We start from the raw sequence: 15,497 nt of genomic DNA on the forward strand, positions 1-15,497 counted from the left end.
TTGTAACTAAAGGTAATGGCAGCTCCATCCTGGCTCCCAGACCCGTGGGAATGCACAGAGGTTGCCCCTTCTCTGCGGGATAGCTCCGAGATCCCCTGGGATTTTCCCAAACTGCTCTGGTTGGGATGGGTATAAGATAAATATCAAACCTTGAGAGGACACTGTGAGCCTGGAGGTCAGGAGTGAGAGCCCTCAGTCTGATCCAGAGGTCACAGATGAAGCCCGGACGTGGCCACATCTTCCAGGCAGGAGACAAAACCCTATTTTGGGACCCCGACTAGAAGGACACTAAGGGGCTGGAGCGTGTCCAGGGCAGGGAACGGAGCTGGGAAGGGGCTGGAGCCCCAGGAGCGGCTGAGGGAGCTGGGAAAGGGGCTGAGCCTGGAGCAAAGGAGGCTCAGGGGGGACCTTGTGGCTCTGCACAAGTCCCTGACAGGAGGGGGCAGCCGGGGGGGTCGGGCTCTGCTGCCAGGGAACAGGGACAGGACAAGGGGAAAGGGCCTCAGGCTGGGCCAGGGGAGGCTCAGCTTGGACAGCAGCAGGAATTTCTGCATGGAAAGGGTGCTCAGGCCTTGGCAGGGGCTGCCCAGGGAGCTTTGGAGTGCCCATGCCTGGAGGTGTCCAAGGAAGGGCTGGAGGTGGCACTCAGTGCTCTGGGCTGGGGACAAGGTGGGCATCGGGCACAGCTTGGACTCCATGGGCTGGGAGGGCTTTTCCCACCTCAGTGATCCTGGGATTCTGTGATTAAGTGGAAAACCAAACAGCAGAAAGTTTTTTTGCATTGCAGACAGAGTACGATGATCACTTAAATACAATCCATGAGGTAGAGGGAGGCAACGGAGGAAAGAAGAAAAAGAGAATAGGGGAGTGTTTCAAGCTACAAAATCCAGCTCCTGCTCTGCACTGCAAAATTTGGAAAGGTTTTATTGATTTAAGGCAATGAGCTCCTCGCTGCAGTTCAGGAAGCAACTTTTTAATTCTATTTAATACTAGAATTCATTGATTGCTTCCTATTAAGCATTTCTGTGGACTACATGGTTTTGTAGACTTAAAAGATCAGGTTTCTTAAACTCTGAGTACTCCAGAGCTACAGAAATGCTCCTAAGCTGTGAGCAGGTGTCTTCTGAGGTAATTAGTCTGAAATCCACCTGAGACCCACCAGATGAAATGCAAAAGGGCTGTAAGCATTCAGAAAGATTCAGCTGCACTTTCCCACTCTTAACCTTGGCTTAAAAACTCCCTCAGCAGCTCCTGGGGCTCCAGCCCCTTCCCAGCTCCGTTCCCTGCCCTGGACACGCTCCAGCCCCTCCAGGGCTCTCTGGCCAGGACGGCCCAGAACTGGACACAGCCCTGAGGTCCCTCAGCAGGGCCAGCACAGGGGACGGGCCCTGCCCTGGGCCTGTGGCCACCCCATGGCTGGCCCAGCCCAGCGGCCATTGGCCTCGTGCCCCCCTGGGCACCCCTGGGCTCCGGTCCAGCCGCTGGCACAGCACCCCCAGGGCCTTTCCCGACGGGCCCTTTTGTTATAAACGACCCAGATCCGCAATGGATATGAGTTATTAAAATTTACTGAGAACGCAAAAAGCCCATTCGCAAAGCCGAAGGCCAGCGCTGCGAGCCCAGCGGGCTGCCAGAGGCTCGCTCCGGACGCGGCGGATCGGCCTTTTCCCGCCTCGCGCCTGAGGCGCAGCAACCCCGGGCCTTGCGTGGCCACGCCCCGCTGTCAATCTCCTGCGAGCCCGCGCTTTTCTGCCGCTGAGGCGATCGGCGTTTGCGGCGGTCAGCGCTGCCCTCGCTCCTCTCATGGCGCTGCTCCCGCAGCCCGGCCGGCAGCAGCTCGCTCCCCACAGAACGGGCACTGCCACAGAAACCCACCCAGCCGCCGCCAAACCAAACCTGTACCACCAAAGCCCCCCCGACAGCATTAAACCTTTAACATGTATATTAGACCTTTGATATTTCCACCGGATAATATCATAATACCCAACATTATAGTCCCTAATATAACCTATAATAGAACTCATAATTAATACAACATATGGCGAAAGCCAACCTTCAAAAGTCATTCCTAACGCTTTCCAGCCCCTCTGCCCCAGCCTGGAGCTGCAGGGCTTGGGGTGAGCCCAGGGCAGGACGCGGCACTTGGCCTTGCTGAACCTCAGCCCATGGATCCAGCCTGTGCTGATCCCTCGGCAGAGCTTCCTGCCCTCCAGCACACCCACACTCCCACCCAGCCTGGTGTTCTCCTGAACCGACTGAGGCTGCACTTGATCCCCTCATCCAGCTCATCACTGAACAGGACTGAAATTAAACAGGACTGAAAGCTCCACCATTGCCCCACTTCCCTCTGGCTCCTCTTTGAGACCTTTCCCACTTTCTGCTTTTAGAGAAATGCTCAAATTTGTTGCTTTAGAGTTGCAATGAGCTCTTTCAAAAGGACCCACGTTGGACTGTTTCCCCTTGTAAATACTTAAAAATAATTGTCTTACATATATTTTTATTTCCTGAGGCCGGTTTTCTTCCCCCGGCTTTTTTCCTGGCTGGGGAAGCATTTCTAAACCCACCACTTCGAATTCTGTCTTTCCATGCCACAGTGACAAAAGAGAGTGTCTGCCCCAGTGCCACAAAGTGTCCCTGAGGGAACTATCAGCACCCTGGTATCATTCTGTAAATCCCAGTCTAATTCCAGCAGAATTTCTTCCCACAATTGGGATGTGGTAAGATATGAGATCTGTCAGTGATTCAGAGCAAACCTTTCACTGGAGCTGTATGATTGGAAGGATGTGTGTGGGGTGAGCAGCTCGGGAGAACGCCTTTGTAATCATCCCTCGGAGGCACCTTGCTGCGTGTTCTCTGCAGCCTGCTTGGGAAGGAGGAAGTGATGGTTAATCCCATAGGAATGTCACCTCTACACTCCTCTTTACACCTGTGCTTCTCCTCTTCCCAGCACACCTGGCTTGTGCTGCCCCTCAGAGACAAACTTGGGAGCTTTCTTTGCCAGAGGAAGTCATCCCTAGGGATGGTAGGCTCAGGTGGCTTTAGCAAGGCAGGGTGGGGAGGAGAACTGCGGGTTATAAAAGGATCTAAATCCATTGGAGATGGTCTAAAGGAGGAACATGGGGATGGGGAAGGGCCATACAAGGAGAGGCTGAGGGAACTGGGATTGTTCACTGGAGGAGACTGAGGTCAGACCTCACCAGGGTCCCATCTCTGCTCCCTGGGACAGGGACAGCACCCAGGGAGCGGCTGGAGCTGGGCCAGGGCAGGCTGGAGATGAGGGAAAGGTGCTTCCCCCAGAGGGTGCTGGGCACTGCCCAGGCTCCCCAGGGAATGGGCACGGCCCCGAGGCTGCCAGAGCTCCAGGAGCGTTTGGACAGCGCTGCCAGGGATGCCCAGGCTGGGGTTGTTGGGGTGTCTGTGCAGGGCCAGGGGTTGATGATCTTTATGGATCCCTCCCAGCTTGGAATATTTCACGATTCTCTGATCTGCTTGTGATTGAAGCTCAGAGCTGGCTGCTCCCAGGGCAGGCTGAGCTCTTCATCCTTCCCTCTCGCTTTACAGGCCTATGCTTGAAGGAGAACTGATTCACCAGCAACATCTGCTCCCATTGCCCTGCTTCCCAAGCGGCCGTGCCTTGTGGGGTGTCCCACATCCAGGAATTCTGATTAGGAAGAGGTAAAGAAAGGTTTAAACAGGTGAGTGAGTCATGGTGGGCTGGAGAATCGAAGAATAATCTTCTCCGAGTCGTAGGTGGATGAGATTCTTGCAACATCTGAGTTGCAGACGGCTGGAGACTTCCCTGGACCTCTCCCAGTATTCACCTCTCTGTTAAAAACTCCCTGTCACTCCTTATCCTGCTCCTGCAGAACGTGGGATCTGGTTCCTAGTGGTTTTCATCACTTGGAGGATGGTTATCATGTGTCTCCTCTGCCCAGCCCTTCTCAGGTAACCTGGAATGGGTGAATGGGGTTATTCCAGGTGGATGCTGCAGGAGCAGCTCTCTGGACGCGCTCCAGCTGGTTCTTACTTCCAGGAAATGTGATGTGCAACACAGGATCCTGCACTCTGGCCGAGACCTCCTGGATACAGAATAAAACCACCTGGTAGAACATCACCTTTTCCAGCTGAAAGTTGAGATGTTCTGCTGCAAAATGATAGAAAAGGGCTGCTTTTCTTACATTTCTTAAAAAGAAATTAGGAAAAAAATGTCTGAGATGGAAAGGAGACGGGTTATTATCATTTTAATTTCAAGCAGCTTCACATAAAATCTCTTTCTCCTTTCTAAGGAGGTTTTATATTGTGCCAATTCTGTTGGTGTCTGAGTAATTCCCTGGGTGTAGAATCACGGGATAGGGAACGGTTTGGGTTGGAAAGGACCTTCAAGCTCCTCCAGTTCCATACCCTGCCACCTTCCACTATCCCAGGATGTCCGGGTGTCCCTGCCCATGGCAGGGGTGGACCAGGATGAGCTTGAAGGTCTTTTCCAACCCAACTCATGTTGGTATTCCATGATCTTCCAGTGCATTTATAAATATCCAAGAGCAAACCTGCTGTCATATTTCTTTCCAATGACCAAACATTATTAATTTATTAATATTATTTAATGAAAAATAAAGCAATTTAGGAGCTTTTATTAAAATACCTGCCAGCAGTATGGTGGAAACTTCCTGCCTGGCCCTGGGTGTGTGCATGGGTGATTCAGGCGAATGCTTATAAAAATGGACAAATAATTGCTCAACTTACTTAATATTGAGATTTATGAATGAATCTCTTGTGAGGAAAAAAGCCGAAGCTGTGGTTTTGGTGGCCCTCGGGCCATCGTTTCTCAACTGGAATGTTGAGGCACACGCCAGAAAGCCTTGGGATGAAAAACAAGGAGCAGCCTGAGCAAGGTTAGGAAAGGGAAACTGAGCTGTGAAATTGCTGTGGTTGGGAAAATGAGCCATAAGCTCCGTGGAAAAGGCTGGACTGCTCCAGGGATGAGGATCTCAGCCCTACAAATACCCTGGGGAGAGGAGGAAGATGAAACTGGAGAGTGGGAATGAGGGGTTTGTTGTGTCATGTCTTGGGATTAGTGGGTTATTCCGCCAGGGGCAATCCCATCCCTACTTCCTTTCATCCAACAGCTGCCTCCGAGCAGGTGGGATGTCCCAACTGCAGGGAATAGCTGAGGGAGGAGGAAGTTTGTGAACAGGGAAGGAATCTCTTGGCTCTTCACCAGGACTGTGGAAGCCCTAGAGAGAATGGGGTCTCTCTCCTTACCCCTCTCCCCAGTTCCTATCCCGTTATCGCCCTTCCCAAGGCAGGGAAGGTGTTCCTGAGCCCTCCTCCCCAGAGCAGCAAAAATCAGTTTTTATGAAAGCTCAGGACTGGTTCTGCTGAAAGAACCTCAGATTTATCTGTCACTGATCAGCTGTGATGAAATTGTGGGGGATTCTGGATCTCTTCAAGCTCCCTGAGCCTTCAGGAGACCAGTCTGGGAATCTGACTCTAAACTTGACTTCTCTCTTTAGCTCTCAGAAGTAAAAAAGAGAGGTGGTAAAAAGAGAATAGTTTTAGATGGGATATTGGGCAGGAATTGTTCCCTGGCAGGGTGGGCAGGCCCTGGCACAGGGTGCCCAGAGCAGCTGGGGCTGCCCCTGGATCCCTGGCAGTGCCCAAGGCCAGGCTGGACACTGGGGCTTGGAGCAGCCTGGGACAGTGGGAGGTGTCCCTGACATGGCACTGGATGGAATTTTGGAGCTTTGGGGTTCCTCCAACCCAAACCATTCCATGACTTTAGGGAATACAATGGGAATACTTTGGTTTATCAGCAGCCTGAAGAGATAAAACACACGAAATCTTCCACACGGATTTCAGAGAGGATTTGTTAAGGGGTTTGAGGGAGATTTTCTGATTTTTGCAGGGTTTCTTTCACTCAAAATAGGCTACAGCCAGTATCTCAGTCTGGTTTTAGATGAACCCATGGCATGGTAAGGCAGCTGCTCTGTAATTATTTGTAAATGAAGTCAATCAGCAGCCAATCCCTGGCTCCATGCCATGATTGGAAAAAGAGGGAGCTGGTGACGTAGCAATTGCCTCCAGGTATCCAGCTTTTGCCACCAGACAGTTCCCAAAGAACTTGAGTAATCAAAAATATCCTTTGTTGCAACCTCTGGATTTTTACCCATCTCCAAAGTGTTGTAACCGTGCATTAATGTGCAAGCAGGTGTATTCCTACTGCTGTCCCCAGGGAGAAAGGGATGGAGCTCTCCAACCTCTTCTCTCCTTTTCCAAGCCAGCTGCTCCCAGTGAACACATTCATAGCAAGGGAAATGTGAGAGCTCTCCCTGCATTTGAATTTGAATCGTTTCACATGAATTTCCAGTAGCATTTCACCTGAAATAATTAAAACATCACATCTATGTCTTGGTGAAAGATAAGAGGAATCTAATTTAAATCCAATTTCAGGATAATGCCTGCTTTTTGTGCCCTGCTTATCTGCTGCAGAAGTTGGGGGAATTCTGCTGAATTTCTGCTTGCCTTCCCTTCTCTCTATTTCACTTTTTTTCTGGCACTGCCCTAAAAAGGAACAGTGCAGAGAACCACATGAAAATCCTATTGATTCTGGTGAAACCTTGAATTATCCCAGAACTGCTGCTTTTATTGGTAGAAGATAAATCCTAATAGATAAAGCTGGAGTGCTCCAGACAGACAAGGCCCCTAAACACGCAGTGTTGTGCCCTGGAGGGCCGTGTTTCATCTTTGCAGAGCAGATTAGAGCTGCTGCTGAGTTCTGTCCTGAGATCCACACGGGGCTGTCAGGTGAGTTTTTTATGTCTTTACATCACCCCTGTGGAAAACAATGGCCAGTGAGGGGTAGAGAAGGGAGGAAGTGCCTCCTTCTAAAGTTATCTGCAGCAAAAAAATGCAAACTGGGGGGGGCTTTGGGAAAAAATACCGATGGATATCTGTGTAGGGAACGGTGGGAAAGGTGACAGCAGAACATTGCACCCTGCCCAAAGTGGGAGAACTGGGCGTGCTTGGCACTGGGGAGGGAGATGAAATAACGGAAAACTTGTCAAATCCTTGAACTTTTTTGCTATTTATTAATGATAAAGTCAAGCTGATCAAGGGCTGGTGTAATACCGTTATCGCACTGGGAAGTTCGGCCATGTGCATTTCCCTCTGGTGTCCCTGCTGGAGCTTTCCTGGAACTGCTTCCCAGCTCCCCGAGCTCGCTCCCAGCACTCTGGAGCTGCTAAATTTCAGCTGGAGAGGGTGGGGAGGTAATTTTTTTCCTCAATATTTTTCTCTTCTTTTCTCAAAGCCGGACTTTGTTTGCAGAACCCCAAACCCCGTGAGGAAACAGCCGCTCCCAGAGTGTCAATCTCTGTGCATTCCCAATTAAGCTGCCAACCTCAGCATGGTGGGTTTGGGTGTCAGTCACGGAATATCCTGAGCTGGGATCCATCAGGATCATGGATCCAACCCCTGGCCCTGCCCAGACTCGCCAACAATCCCACCCTGTGTCTGGGAGCGGTGTCCAAACGCTCCTGGAGCTCTGGCAGCCTCGGGGCCGTGCCCATTCCCTGGGGAGCCTGGGCAGTGCCCAGCACCCTCTGGGGGAAGAGCCTGTTCCTCATATCCAACCTTTTGCTGCACATACAGAAATATTGGGGGAAAGGGCCAAAATGCGAGTGCTGAGGGGTTTTGAGTGTTTTCAGTCTGTGGATAGAAAGCACAGCTTGCTCTGGGAAAAATCCACCTGCTCGCTTAAAGCCCAGCTTAGAGGGAGTGGTTTTAGTCCAGCAGTGCAGCCTCCTCATGCCAAACAAAATAAAAACTCTGGGACAAGCTGGTGTTTAATAATCCCTGGATATGGAGCTGCTACTCCGAAATGAGCACCTCACACAGTTTTGAGATGTGGAATCAGAGAATGAGAAGTTTTCTAGCAAATTTATGCCTTTTTTGGTTGGTTGTAGCTTTTGTTGTTTGAGGAGGGCATGGACAGGACCTGACACAGCTCCTCACCTCAAAAAAAATTATTTTAGCCCTCTAAATCTGCTGAAGTGAAGGATTTAGGAGGATGGAGTTGTAGGTTTTGATCCTCCTTCTCACCTCTTCCTGGGCTGCTTCTGATCTCAGCCACCAAGGCTGGGTGAGGAGTGTGAAGCAGCTCATCAGAGGGGGATGAAAAGCCTGGCTCTGGAGAGATGGACAGCCAGCAGGAGGGACAGATGAGAGTGAGGAGGAATCAAAGGGTAAAAGGTGTGAGAGACAGGCAACAGGGGTGGGAAGGGCAGATAAAACGGGCAGAATCATCAGGGGCTGCTGATGAGGGAAAAGCTGAGCCAGGCAGAAATCCTTGTAGGAGATGTTTTGTCTTCCAGCTGTTCTCACTGGGAAATACCTGGAGTAGGAAGAGAGGTGAAACAAAGGCTCTCTTGGCTGCAGAGTCTCCTGCAAATCTGAGCTCCTCCGGGGAGAGGGGACTGTCAGATGTGTGTGAGAAATGGGTGAGAGCAGCCACAGAATCCCAGGGTGGTTTGGGTTGGAAAGAACCTCAAAGCCCATCCAGTGCCACCCCTGCCATGGGCAGGGACACCTTCCACTGTCCCAGACTGCTCCAAGCCCCAGTGTCCAGCCTGGCCTTGGGCACTGCCAGGGATCCAGGGGCAGCCCCAGCTGCTCTGGGCACCCTGTGCCAGGGCCTGCCCACCCTGCCAGGGAACAATTCCTTCCCAACATCCCATCCATTCCCTGCCCTCTGGCACTGGGAAGCCATTCCCTGTGTCCTGTCCCTCCAGCCCTTGTCAAGAGTCTCTCTCCATCTTTTCTGTAGCTCCTTCAGGCACTGGAAGGCCCCAGTGAGGTCACCCCAGAGCTTCTCCTCTTCAGGCTGAACAATCCCAGCTCTCCCAGCCTTTCCTCCCAGCAGAGCTGCTCCATCCCTCTGCTCATCCTGGAGCCTCCTCTGGGCTCTCTCCAGCAGCTCCAGGTCCCTCCTGTGCTGGGCCCCAGGGCTGGGGCAGCTCTGCAGGTGGGGTCTCACCTGAGCACAGGGGCACAGGGGCAGAATCCCCCCTCCCCTGCTGTCCCAGAGGTGACAGAAAACACATCTCAATTTTCTATTCAGTCCCACTCCTGTTTTCCACATTTATTTGTGTGATAGAGCAGTGGGATGCGTATGGAAGCATCAGAGGCTTCCAGAGGGGGCCCTGGCAAACTCTGCAGTCCTGGATATGCAACAGCAAACCTGAGAGAGGTTGTACCCAAAAATCCCATGTTCCTAGACCTGTATTTTTTTTATATCTCCCATCATTTCTGGTTTGGCAAAGCAGTCTCCCCACAGAAGGTTCCTTGGGAGGGGCAGATCAGAGGATCAAAGGAGTCAAAATGTGGACTCAGAGCTTGCCAGGCCAGTGAGATTGGTGAGCCAGGAATTTGTTTGCACCCAGGTCCCCTGTGGGCTCTGTCAGGATTGATCCAGCACCTTTGGGGAGCCCTGCATTAACAGAAGCTCACTTTTGAACACAAACACCCACTTAATGGAATAATCCTGAATTTCAGGGCTCCTCTGAGATGGGGATCTCTGTCTCAATACCTTTGACAGCAGAAAATTGAGGGTTTGTTGGTTTTTTGCTTGGGTGTTTTTTGTTGTTGTTGTTGTTTCTCCACTGTGTTTTTGCCTAGGCCTCCACTAATTAAGCAGTAATTTAGCTGCTTACACTTTGAAGTTTCATTCACTACCTGTCCTGTGTTAAGTCAACAAAAGGCTACATCTAAGGCAGCGAGGCTCAGACCATCACTTTTTTTTTGCTCTTTGGCTGCCTAATTAAGTGTAATTACTTCATTTTGTGCTGGGCTTCATACTCGTACCATTGCCTTGTAATAATTGAAATTGCCTGGATGCTGCGGGGGGACTGTTTGACGCCAGAGAGGAGACGTTCCCGCTGTCCTTCCCTGGAATAGCATGGAAGTGCAAAGCACAGAGCCAGCATTTCCCTACCTACTCATTAGCTGCCCTGGAGGAGAAGCACCAGAGAGGCGCTGCTTTTATAGGGCCAGGATGTGTAACGGGGCTGCTGCCGTGCCTAAAAATAGCCTGTGCTGTTGGGGACAAGCTGGGATTAGCCACAGAGGGAATCCTGCGTGTTTAAAGGAGTGACCTTCCCGTGGCACGGCAGCTTTGCATCCGCTCCCTTTTTATTCCGTAATTATGACAGATCAAAAGCAGCGCGCTGCCACTCGTTATCTCTCTCGAGAGGGGGATTTGAAGAATTACTGTCCTCCTGACAAGCAAAACACCCCTGCTGCTTCTATTTGGGAGATCAAGCAGCCACCCTAACCCCTCCCCAGCCAAAAAAAATCACCTGCATTTCATTTTTCCCCCTCGCGCATGAGGAAAAGTTGCTACAGGAGGAGTAAATGAGTGCCCAGCATGGTTAATGAGCTCGGAGAGAGCTCCCTGACCCACGGAGCAGCCTGGATTTGGAGCCAGGCTTTAATGATTAATCACATGGGAAATGTAGGCTCAGTAGCACTAATAATAGGGGTGGCTTTGGCTCTGTGCTGGCCGGGGACACCGGAGCATCCTCGGAGCCCTCCCTCTCCTCAGTGGTGCCAGCAGGTCTATGCTGAGCAGTTAAAACTAACTGCAGATCTAAAGTCTCCCAAGCTGCACTCGAGTTTAAAGAGGAAGGGGGGAAAGGGAAAAGGGAAAAAAAAAAAAAAAAAGCCAACACAAAAAGCCAAACAACTTCTGGCTTTCTACAGGCCAGATAATTTGTGGAGTGTTCGGAGGAACATCACAAAGCATACAAATGGAAAAACAATTAATCAACTTAATGGAAAAGAGGGATGAGGCTGGGTCTCTGCAGAAGCAATGTCACAGCAGCATTTGGGTCCTAACAGGAAGCAGGAGTTCAGTCAGAGCTGGTTCGATATCAAATGGCTTTGGGGGGGCAGGGAAGACTGAGTTTTCATGGCAGTTTTGTGGGGGGCAGCAAGACAAAAATCAGGGATTTGCTGGGGGGGGTCAGTTTGGTTGTGGGGCTGTTTGTTGGGGGATTTAAACACTCAAGAAAGCCCAATTCCTGCCACATGTTGTTCTGATTTCAACACCTCAGGCTGGCTAGGCCTGAATTATAAAGAGAATTCTTTGCCTCTGTGCCTGTTCTTGGCATCCAGTCCTCGGAGTTTATCCTGTCGGTGGCAGGGTGCACACGTCACTGGTTAAAAACAGGGAGATATTGGGCAAATGTTTGCTTTTTCCTTATGGAATAGTATTTGAGGCTGTTTAGGGAATACAGGGATGGGGGACTGTATATTCAGCTGACCCACTTTGTGTTTAGGACCCTATCGGGAGAGTGTTTGGATGAGGGCTGAGGATGAGAATGTTCATCTCCACCATGAAAAGCATCTCAGTTTTACCCAGCACATAAGCTAAACCACATAAATTCCTTTTTTGTTCTCTTTTATCCTACATTTCCACTCTCTCAGAGCCCTGTTTGCCATCTCATGATGGCACAAGCACGGGAAGCAGGGAGCCTTTGGGTCTGTGCTCGATTTCAGGCGCAGGGACATCATTAATGATTAACTTCCCTCGCTGAATGCCAATTTAAATCCAGTCCATTTAGAACATTGAGAGCGCAGAGCCCTCAGAATCAGGCTCACATCACCAGATTCATTTGGGGATGAGCTGAACAAGGTTGTGCTGGCGGAACTTCAGGGGGATGCTCTGCATCGTCCTTTGGAGAGCCGAAGGAATCCATCCAAATTTATATTTATATAAATAAATTTATATTTATATAAGTATAAATATGCATTTATAATATTTTATATTTTTGAGAGAGAGGGACTTTGGACAGGGGCCTGGTGCCAAGGGGGAATGGCTTCCCATGGATAGAGGGCAGGGTTAGGTCAGATATTAGGAAGAAATTCTTCCCTATGAGGGTGCTGAGGTGGTTGGAATTTTGTTTCCCTTACGCTTTGTTTTCCACGGATCGATGTTGAACTTGATCCGACACTTCACTGCCCAGGTTTTGAGTCTCAGACAGACCTCCAGCAGCTCTCAGGGAGGTGAGAAAGTTGGGAGGCTGAGAGCTGGGGCTGCTCAGGAGAAGAGAAGGTTGTGTGGAGAGCTCACAGCTCCTTCCAGGGTCTCAAGGGATACAGGGAAACTGGAGAGGGACCCTGCAGCAGGAACTGGAGGGACAGGACACAGGGAATGGCTTCCCACCAAAAAGGGGGAAATTTAGTTTGGAGGGTGGGCAGGCCCTGGCACAGGGTGCCCAGAGCAGCTGGGGCTGCCCCTGGATCCCTGGCAGTGTCCAAGGCCAGGTTGGACCTTGGGGCTTGGAGCAGCCTGGGACAGTGGAAGGTGTCCCTGCCATGGCAGGGGTGGGATGAGATGATCTTCAAGGTCCATTCCAACCCAAACCCTTCAATGATTGTGTGATTATCAGCCCTTGTTATCTTAACTCGCCAAGGGTCATTAGGAGACATTCCCATCTCCCTGCTCAGGGGTGTCAAATAAGGCTAATTAGTCAAATATAATGGGGATCAGTCCATTTGCACACCAGCTCTTTGGGAGGTGGTTCCTAGCTGGGTGTAGGGACTGTTTGCCCCCCCAAATGTTACTTGGTTTGTTACCCACCGCTACATTTGAAACAGTGATTTGGACCCAGCATGGCACTTGTGAGGCCCCAAGAAATCTCCCCACCAGCTCTTATCCCAGTGGATGTAGGAGAAGCATTCCCACCCTCTCCCTCCCGTGGATTTCTGTGTGTGGACGAGATGTGAAGGCAACACCCAGATCTCCGCGTGCCTGGAGCCGACGGGCCTCAGCTTGAAGATCAAAAATGCAACCCCCAAATGCTTCCAGCCCCTGTGTCCTGTTCCCAGCAGCTGGGATTGATGGGCTGCTCCCTAGGAGAACAACAAAGCCTGAGCTGGGCCTTTAACAAATTGCCAGGGGCAGGAGGGGAGGGAGGATAACAGAAGGAGAAGGATGGTGCCTTTAAATGAGGAAGGAAAAGGAAAAGACAATGCTTGCAGGGTTTTAATTGCACGAGTCCTGGGGCCAGCGAGGAAAAGGGCTCCATCCTATTGGAGCCCCACAAATGGCTCATGAAATTTCAAACCATTTCTAGAAGACCTGAGCAGTATCAAAGGGATACCAGCCCCTCAGAGCAAGGATAATTTGGGTTCTTTCAGTCTTCTCGTACTGCAGCAAATGTCCCCAGACCTGTTGTTGCCACCTCGGTTTCCGAAGGGGAACTACATGTTCTGGAAAACAGTGATTTAAAAGTAGATTTTCTTCCTACCGCTCCAAAGCCAGGTCTAGATAAGGTGTCCCAGTCAAGTAAACTCTAGCCCAGGCTTTGATAAACTCCATCTTTCTGGGAGGAGCCAGTGGGGGCAACTTAAGTCTCACATTTTTTCAGCTCTTTCAGGGAAACCCCATGTGTGTCCCAAATCCCACTTAATACAGATTTGAAAGATTTGAAAGATTTGAAAGATTTGAAAGAGTTGAGTTTGGCAACTAAAAGTGCTGTGGGATGAGAGGGAAGGTATTTACATGGGGAGTAATTAATTAAAGACAGGAAAAACTGAGCAGGAGTGAGCACCCAGCCTTTGGCAAGGAGAGATGTCACCAACAGGTGCTTAAAGGATTTGAGCAAGGATTCAGTGCTCTGAGAAATAAGTGGGAGAACCATGGGGTGGAAAAGTTTGTTGATGACATCAAGTTTTACCCCCTCCAAGTTTTTTAGGGGGATACAGTTGAGGGGCAGCTCCCCTGGGATGCAAATGGGCTTTGAGAGTGAAGCACTCCTGTGGGAAGACACAAAAATCAGCAGAACTGAAGCTACAGGAGAGGCTAGGGGAAGGGCATTCCGGATCTTAGACTGGAAAAACACTCAGGAGGATCCGATAGAACTGTGTGAAAAAAGGAGTGGTCAGCAGGGTTAGATGGGATATTGGGAAGGAATTGTTCCCTGGCAGGGTGGGCAGGCCCTGGCACAGGGTGCCCAGAGCAGCTGGGGCTGCCCCTGGATCCCTGGCAGTGCCCAAGGCCAGGCTGGACACTGGGGCTTGGAGCAGCCTGGGACAGTGGGAGGTGTCCCTGCCCATAGCATGGGATGAGCTTTGAGGTCCCTTCCCACCCAAACCATTCTGGGATTCTCTGACTTCAAACCAACTCTTTAATACCATTACAAATATACTTTTTTTTCCCTTTTCCCTTTTTGACCAGTTACCCAAGTTCTGATCCAGGTCTCCGAGTCTGCTTGTGTTGTGTCTGCCAACATCTTTGGTGGCACTGCAGAGTGGAAGGGCTCCCAACAGCTGGAAGGTCTGTATGTGTTTTAAGGTTCTGTGCACACTCAAAAAACCCGTTAGCTGACTGGTTTTTCACAGCAGCATATCAATCTTGGAGCAGTTGCAGGAGAAAGGACTTAATATTGAATTTTCTTGCCTTTAAATTTGAATTAGAAGGATGTACTGCTGCAGCTTTGTATTTTCAAATGCAGCTCCAAAAATACCACACAGACACTTTGAGATACTTCCCTTGTAATTGTAATGTCTCTCTCGGCAACTGGGCTGCATTATAAAGATGTATCGTGGCTGCGCTGAGGGTGCTTGTTCCACCAAAAACAATCCTCATTAAAGCCAGATTCGATATTAATAACTGCTTGTTCTTTTGGGAAACTGAAATTGCTCTTATTGAAAAAGCTGAAGTAACTCACCCTTTTTTTCTTTTTTCCTTGTGAATTCCATCCTCCTTCTCTACAGGGGGAAAAAATTAATCCAAACAGGAGAGGGATTCCAGCTCTAAGGCTGCTTCTGTTTTTTGGAAGCTTTCAAATCATTAAATGTTCCTCTTCCTGGACAGGGTGCTCAGGCCTTGGCAGAGGCTGCCAAGGGAGGTTTGGAGTCCCCATCCCTGGAGGTCTCCAAGGAAGGCCTGGATGGGGCACCCAGTGCTGGTGGCAAGGTAGGGACCGGGCACAGCTTGGACTCGATGGTCTTGGAGGGCTTTTCCAACCTCACTGAGTCTTTGATGTCAAAATCTGAGAGAATCCTTTGAAATCCAGGGAATGGGCCATGGGGGTTGCTGTAAAAGTGGGATGAGAACAGGTCAGGTTTCCTCTTGGGCAAACACTTCATTCCCAGTCTGAATATTCCACATGGGAACAAACCCAGTGTCTTCATGAGCTACCATCAGTGCCTGGCTCTCTCTGTCCCCCCATGGAGCTGATCCAGTCTGGAACACGTGAGTTCTGCCATGTGGTTTTCCTCATTCACACCCATTCCATGGTCCCTGCTCCTCTGGATTCATCCCTCCTTGCTGAACTGTGACCCTCAGACTCCCAATTCCTCTCTCTTGAAGTTTCTTGTGTCATCCTACAGCATTTTTTTGCTCTCATGGTGTCCCCTGGGCTGTCTGACCTCCTCTGTGCCTCAGACACATCCATGTGTAATTTAATTGCCCAAATTCTCCTTCCACTCCT

The sequence above is a fragment of the Corvus cornix genome, chromosome 6 (assembly GCF_000738735.6).
Source record: "Corvus cornix cornix isolate S_Up_H32 chromosome 6, ASM73873v5, whole genome shotgun sequence".
In the NCBI taxonomy this organism is placed as follows: Eukaryota; Metazoa; Chordata; class Aves; order Passeriformes; family Corvidae; genus Corvus; species Corvus cornix.